The sequence below is a fragment of the Rousettus aegyptiacus genome, unplaced genomic scaffold (genome assembly GCF_014176215.1).
Source record: "Rousettus aegyptiacus isolate mRouAeg1 unplaced genomic scaffold, mRouAeg1.p scaffold_m13_p_17, whole genome shotgun sequence".
NCBI lineage: Eukaryota > Metazoa > Chordata > Mammalia > Chiroptera > Pteropodidae > Rousettus > Rousettus aegyptiacus.
This window is the reverse complement of record NW_023416292.1, coordinates 37,861,399-37,869,357: the sequence shown is the minus strand read 5'-3', so window position 1 is coordinate 37,869,357 and position 7,959 is coordinate 37,861,399.

Below are 7,959 nucleotides of genomic sequence, written 5' to 3'. Positions count from 1 at the left end.
TTTTAGATGCTCTCATAGTAGGTTTTGTTGTAAAATTTATTTTGTATTCTGAAAGTAATTGGGGGATTTCCTTCCTTCCTTATGCTTTAGAACATTTAGACTAATGCAGATACTATTAACTTCTGAATATTCAAGCAAACACATCTGTATAGATAACTGGAACTAATGTGCTTTAGAGGGGGTCGATATTTGACAAACTTCATATATTTACATGATTATTTATTAGTTAAGTTTCCTATAATTTGTAATGTATGTTACCCTTTAAAAATACATACTGATTTACAAATTTGTTACCATGTATTTGTTTACAGAAATAATTATCTTTTAATTATTTCAGTTTTCTTTCTATAGTGATATATACTTTTCCTGAACAATTTGTAATTTGATCTTTTTCCTTATTTACTTTTTAACAATTTTATTTTTCAAAAGATTAGTTTTTAAAACATTATATATTTAAAAAAATAATAGCATGATATTATATCACTGTAATTATTCCACATATTTTTAAAAGGTGGAGTAGATTCTATTTTTTGCTAACAAATTATTCCTAAAGCAAACTTTTTTTCAGTGTATTTATTTAGTAGATAGGTGACCGTTTTTTATTTAAACTTCCAGAGTTAACATATTTTTAGACAACTTTGTTGTATATTTGAATTCAATAATAATTGTTTTTAACTCCATATGGAATTTTAAAGTAGGCATACCTGTTTTATTTCCCTTATTTATTAATTTATTTATTTGTTCTCACGTATATAATTTTATTACACTTTTTGTTTTAATGTTATCTTCTATTTTTGCTTTTGTCAGCCATAGAATTTATTTTATCTCTTTTCATCATTTCGGTTGAAAAAAAAGTTATTTTTAGGCATTTATACAACATATATGAACTTTAATTAAAAATTAAGTACTGTGTATGGAAATAATTTGTTCACTGTGTTTGAACATAATACACAGAGTGATCCCTACGCCTTGTTAGAATTGTATGGCCTTTTAACTGGCTCTAGAGCAGAGCCAAGATTCTCTTAGAAATGCAAACTATCAGTAGTAATCAGTCATGTTAATGTGGACAGGGCTCTAAAAGCAATTCCTTTGAATCTCTAAACATAAGATGTTTTGCCTTTGTTTCTGGAAGGATACACAGCTCCTGATCCTATCCAGGCCAGGTTCTCCACCTGTGTAGTACATCCACCACCTTCAAGTCGCAGCAGGATTTCATTGCCCTGTTAATCCCTGCTCTGACCTGCAGCATCATTTTGACCCTCGTGACTGACTTATTTTCATCAGCATAAAAGCATTCTTCAATATCATTTATATTAAGACATTTAATAAACAAGCAAATGGCATTATAGTCTCCTGCAATTTTTCTACTCAGTTTACATGAAAAATATGTTTTATTCACCACTATATCCCTAGCACTTAGTGACGTTTCTGGCACACAGTAAGAGCTCAACCCATTTTGCTGATTAGATAAATAAGCTGAAGATGCCCGATTCCTGGTTCTTGCCAAATGTTGAAAATACTCAGATATTATTCCAAAAATTATGTTTTCCCTTCCCATTAAGAATCACTTTCTATATGCCAGCTTCATTAATGAAGAAAGCAGCCAGCTAACACTTTTTTCCATCTCTCACATATCCAAGTTTCTAATTTGGGCCAGCAATTTGTTATTAATAATCATTTTTAAAGATTATAATGTGTATGTTTTCAAGTTTTTAACATGAGCGTATGACTAAAATTCAAAACTGAGTTTTTAGATTTAATTTTATATCAAAATGACTTTAATAATAATTTATATGATATTTATATATTCTTGTATGACTATTGTTTAATTTTTTGTTTTTATAAATGTTTGCACAGACATTGAAATAATTTTTTATTATATTGTTTAAATTTTTTCTATTCTATTTGTTTTACTTTCTTCAGATATATTAGTATCTATGTATTATTTCTTTTGTCATAATTCTGAGCTATCATTTCTCTAATTGTCTTTATTTCTAATATTTTTTCAGCAGCATATAAGTATACAAATTTTCTTGAGATTATACTTTACAATACTGATCTGGTGTTTGACAATTGATTCTGTTCTTAATTGAATATAATTTTACTTATGATACATTTGTTTCCCAGCACTTTTCCTTGACAATTTATTTTCCATCTATATTCGTAGTGGTCGGTGCAAGAAATAAATTGATCTTTTCATTTCCCACCCTCTTTCTCATATCTCAGGTAATCCACTTAACATTTTCCAAAATAAACACATAATAGATTCTTGCACTTTCCTAAAGAAATATTTTTGTACCATTTACTTAAAAACTACAGCTTTCTCAGATTATCTTTTGTTTTTCAACTCTTAGTAGAAACATGAGTATATGTCATCTCTTCTTTAAGACATACGTCAGTGAAAGAGCTGTCATAAATGACCAATGATAATCATTCAGTACTAGGAGACAATAAATCTGTAAACTAAGGAATAAATATTTAATAAAAGGGACTCAAGCCTGATCTTCTCAAGAAAACAACAAAATTAATGTGTTTATGTTCATTTCATTATTCTTTAGCATCATATACATAAGGTTTTCTGTAAAGGAGAATCAGGAATTGACAGATAACTCGAGATTTTTGTTTTTCTTATGTGTAGAAGTGAATACATCCACTTTAATAATATATGTGATTTTTTTTGGATATGTTCAAAAGAAATTTGAACCTTCTTTATTGAGACTTATATGTATTCAACTATATTCAAAATATTAGCATCTAAAAATCCATTAAAATGATTAATTTAATTTAGTTCTATAGACCAGAATGTTGGAGCACTTACTCATGAAAACATCCGAGGACAGAAGTTCTATCTAAACATTCTTTGTGCTTCTATTAAACAAAGAGATTCAATGCACAAAAATAGTTACCATACCTGAGTGAATACTAAACTTTGAATAAATCTTATGTAAAAACAAGTAGATATAATAACATCTAATGTTGTCAGTTTCACATATCCTATATTTTAAAAAACCCTAGCAAGTAACATACTTTGCAGACAAAGATTACATTTCCTAATAAAAAAAACTATCATAGCAACTAATTTCCTACCAGTCAAAACAATGTTTATATATTTATAGTGTGTTTTCTAAGGATTACTCAACTTTTTAAAATTACAACCCTATTAGTCATCATGATATCTGAGCTGTAAGCAGGTTTACCCATACATTTGTACTAACAAAATCAATGAAGTTTAAATTGGTAAATTCTTTGCCTATATTTTGTAAAATGTTATGGAAATAGTCAATTGTATATTTTAAAGTTACTCGTTAAACTTGTGTTCAAAGCTTTCAATTACATAAGATTTATTCAAAGTTTAGTATTCACTCAGGTATGGTAACTATTTTTGTGCATCGAATCTCTTAAAGCCTCCATAAGTACCTTTTATTGTTAAAAGCTACACTGTAAAATATACACATCAGACTAAGAATTCTAGTAGGTGGATTTATAACAAAGGTGATAAATGCTCATTCTAAATAGCTCTTGAAATGACATAGGCAATAAACTAACCTTTAGATATGAGTTAGATAAGCTATGCTTTTCTAACCTTTACATCCAATTTGAAAGTATGTATTTGTATTTCCATACACCAGGGATTCAACAGAGCAATAGCCATGGTTTTCTCTTATTTTAAAAAGATCACGTCTTCTGTATTGATAATATAGCCAGTAGTGAACACATATTAAAAATATATTAAAGGCTTTTAATTTTTAAAAATGGCAGTTCACAACTAATAATCCAGTGTTCTTTGTGTTTCTTTTCTATAGTTAAGGGTAGAAATCAATTGAGATATAATTATTAAAAAATGTTCAAAACCACAAATAGTGATTTAGCATATTTACTCATTATAAAAAAAAGTTGCTCAATACTGGTACCTATGTGGCAGGTACCATGCTGGGTACTAAGGATATGATGTACTCATCCCTGAGATCAGGAGCACACATCTTTAGATAAAAAGAAAATTTCAAGACAGAATAAAAGTGTAATTTTTGTGCAAGTACTGAGTGTTTTAAAAATAGCATAAGAAAATCATATGGTTGAATATTGGATAGATATTATCTTGGAATGCTTCCCTGATGTAACTGACATAGTTTAGAAACTAGAGGTATTGCTTATCTGAATTTGAGTAAGAGAAGCAGAGAGAAACATACAAGCTAAAGATGGAAGGAGAAACAAGTCGTTCCAGGAAAAAGGAATAATGTGCAAAGGTTAAATAATAAGGGAAGTGTGAAAAAAATATCACATATAACAGAAAGCTTGTGATTCAGTTTAGCTAATACAAGAATGTTCTCTTCGGGAAAGGAGGTTAGAGGTCAATACCACCCTGACACAGGGTATCGAACTTTATTTTCTTGCCAAGTCTCCATTTGAAATGCCTTTATCATTTCCATGAATCTTTCCATTTAACTCTGGGGTTTCTGAATTATATGTTTTGATCATAGACATGATCTTTTTGTTTCTGCTTATTCAGCTCGTTTGGCCAAAATCCACAAGTGGTCATGGCGTTTTTAGGTCTGAGATTACAGACCTGAGGCAACGCTGCCTTCATCACCCCATGTGTTGTCTTGACTAGAAATAGGTATTCCGATTTTCTCCCAAAAATCTGAAGAGAGCACTTCTCCTATAATGAGATGCTGTCGATGGCATTCTTTACTTCTCTGTGTGTATGTGTGTGTGTGTGTGTGTGTGTGTGTGTGCGCGCGCGCGCGCGCGCGCACGCGCATGTGTTTGTAGGAGAAATGCCTATTTGGATCATTGAAGAAAATAACAGATTGAAAGCAATATTGCCAGAAAGCAATGCCAAAGCAATTAAGAACAGAAGTATCTTACTCCTTTTCCAAACCGAGGGTTAGGAGAAGCATATAAAGGAAAATAAAAGAAATGGGTAGTTAGCGGCTACCTATAAGAATGTGGAATATTAATTTCCATAATGAAATCCCAAAACTAAAAATTCTACAGTAACTTGCATTTAGCCATACATCTTGCATTTAATAGATGTTTTATAATGGGACGCTGGTATACATGTATCCGGATCAGATTTATATTTATGATATTTGGAAGAGAAACCTGTTTTGCTGAGCAAAGTCATTATTTAAAGAATGTGGTAATTTTAAATATGTTAAAATGATCATTTATTCCATTCCTCTCCTTCATACATTTTGATGATGACCAATAACTCAAAGTTATATTATTTGTCACTTATTTTATTATTTGTCTCTTATTTTATTAAATTTATCAAATTTGTTTGCGAGTGAAATGTGAAAAGAATAAGCTTACATTTTGTCATGGAAAGTATTGTTGATTATATGAGTTATTAAATTTTTCTAAATTTGAGGAGTTTAGCATGCTTAAAATTTGATACTTCATGTAATGCTGCTAATATCTTTAGATGACATTATTTTTGAATCAAGGGAGTTTATGAATATAATAAATAATATTTAAACTATATTTTCTGTGCTTTTTAAAAAATATCAAAATAACAGTATCTGCTAACCAAAATTATATGGAAATTTATATGAAATAATATTTTATATATTTATAAAATTCATGAAATAAAATTTCCACCATAAAATAAACATTTTTCTAGCCATAAAATATTGCCAGATAACCAACAGGGACTGAGCACCGTGTTGGAACAAAAATAGTCCAGAACTGTGCTTTCAAAGTTGAGCACCTGCTGTAAAATAACCATCTGTGATTAACCGTAATTTAATTATGGATTCATTTCTTTTGTGTACACTGGAAGGATCTCATAGGTCTTCCCCAGTTGGTCGACAATCAACTTCTGGCATTTCGTTAAGGAAACTTGCACGTTCTCTTAATAGCACCTGCTCATTCTATCGCATTGCAAATTTTATAAAGAGCTTCTGGGATTTTATAGTGGCATTGATAGACAAATAAATAATTAAAACTGGAATCAAAAGCTGCATTAATTAGTTATCTGCCTTAGAAAGCTGATGTCTTTAGCTTTAGGATAATAAGCTGGTGTTTACCTATTGAGAGCTCATGTGGTAACTTTAGATATTTAATGCGATCATTCAGATAATCAAAACTTTGTGACCCATTTTGATATTTTATAAAGATTTTCATTATTTTCTCTAAAACCATTTATCTAATTATTCTCTCCCTTTGGAAGAATTAGAGTGTGATAAAATTAAAGTTATATATTTTATCTTTGCATTGGTCATTATCTGATTACCCTTTTTAAAAAGTATCATATTCTTGCATTACAAAGCTTCTTCAATAAAACTATTACTTCAATAAAACTATTTAATAAAACAATAAAACTGGCTCAAAGCTTTCCATCTTCACAATACCATGAAATGGAACCAAGATTTCCCTGACCCTGTGACCTTCTGGAATGACAGAGTGAGGAACTGAGAGTACTTCCTCTAAAATATGAAAATATGGTAAAACAACTAAAATCATCATCTCAGAAACCTTGTATTTAGCTAAAGCCACAGAACAAAGTAAAAATCATCTATCCAAGGGAAACTACTGAGCTTCATTAAGACAGAAGAGTCTATAATGCTTTCACGTGGGGCTATTTAAATTTCTTCTTCATCTCTAGATAATCTAAATAGACCTATAAGAGGCAAGGAGATACAATTAGGACATTTTTTTAAGGGTTGGGGAGGAAAAAGGAAAGAAAGAAGTCCAGGCCCAGATGACTTCACTGATAGATTCTTCAAAATTTTTTTAAAAAAATTCAATACCAATCCTTCACAAACTCTTCCAAAAAATAGATAACACTTCCCAACTCATTCTATAAGGCCACTACTGGTGTGATACCAAAATCAGACAAAGATATCACAAGGAAAAAAAAAAAAGCTACAGAGCATTATACCTTATAAATAAAAATGTAAAATACCCTCAGTAAAATATTTACAAACTGAATCTAGCAACATATAAAAAGTGTTATGCACCATGATTGAGTGGAGTGTATTCAGAAATGCATGGTAGATTTAAGATATAAAAGTCAATTGGTGTAATACTGTACATTAATAACATACATGATTATCTCAATAGATGTGAGAAAGCATTTGAAAAATTCTATATCTTTGTATAATAAGGCTATTTAACAACTAGAAATAGAAGGAAATTCCCTTAGCTTGAAAAAGAATATCTATAAAACACAGCTAACACAACACTTAATGAAGAAAGACCAACTGTTTCTAACTAAAATTAAGAACAAGAAAAGAATATCCATTCTTGCCATTTCTATTTAACGTTTTACTGAAGGTTCTAGCCATGACAATGGCTAAGGCAAGAAAAAATGCATCCAGATTATAATTTAAGAAGTTAAACTATTTTTATTTGGAGGTTACATAATCTTGGATACACACACATACACACACAAATAATCTGAACTAATAATGGGGTTCAACAACATGGCAGGATAAAAGATCAATTTCTAAAAGTCTACTTTGTTTTTATATATTAGCAATGAACAATCTAAAAATGAAATAAATGATTCCATTTATAATAGCAACAAAAAAGAAATAACTAGGAATAAATTTAATGGAAGAAATATTAAGACTTGTACACCTAAAATTTCAAAGTTTATTGAGAGAAATTAAAGATCTCAATAAACAAAGACATCTCAAGATGTTTCAAGACTTATCATTGTTAAAATGGCAATACTCCTAAAGTGATGTGCAGACTTAATGCAATCTATATATAATCCCTGCTGGTATTCTGTAGAAAGTAGAAAATTGAGCTTATTATTTTACATAGAAATTCGATGAATCCAGGTAGCCAAAATTACCTTTAAAAAAAAAAATAGTTGATACTGCATACTTCCCAATCGATACTAAAAATCTACTGTAAACGAGAAAATGTTGTACTGGCAAAAGGACATACAAATAGATCATGAAGTGGAACTAGGAATCAAATACACCCTATATTTATGCTCAATTGACT